We start from the raw sequence: 425 nt of genomic DNA on the forward strand, positions 1-425 counted from the left end.
GACTTGTTTTTAAAAAATTATTTTTATCATAAAAAAACGCGAAATAAACATGAACCTACAGCGGGTCAATTAGTTCTTCAAATGATACTTTTAAGTTAATTTTATAGTTTTGTGATATTAATAATGCTAATATATTGATATTTTTCTAGTTTTGATTTAAGTTTGCTTGTTTAGCATCATCATGGTTGCTAGGTGACATGATGTATACCGGGGTAAGGAGGGGAGGCTAGACCGTCCAAATTCACAGCCTCTTTTTTTTCCGGTCTTCCCAGTCTACCAAGGACCCGGCCCACCTCGACCGGGTAGTCTGGGTCCTCCGGAGGACCCGGCCTGTCGTTTTGGACACAGCCATATAAAGCAGTGATTCTACAGTACATAATCACTCTATGTTGTAAGAAAGGAAAAAATATAAAGAAGCAACTGGA

The sequence above is a fragment of the Austrofundulus limnaeus genome, unplaced genomic scaffold (assembly GCF_001266775.1).
Source record: "Austrofundulus limnaeus strain Quisiro unplaced genomic scaffold, Austrofundulus_limnaeus-1.0 Scaffold2068, whole genome shotgun sequence".
In the NCBI taxonomy this organism is placed as follows: Eukaryota; Metazoa; Chordata; class Actinopteri; order Cyprinodontiformes; family Rivulidae; genus Austrofundulus; species Austrofundulus limnaeus.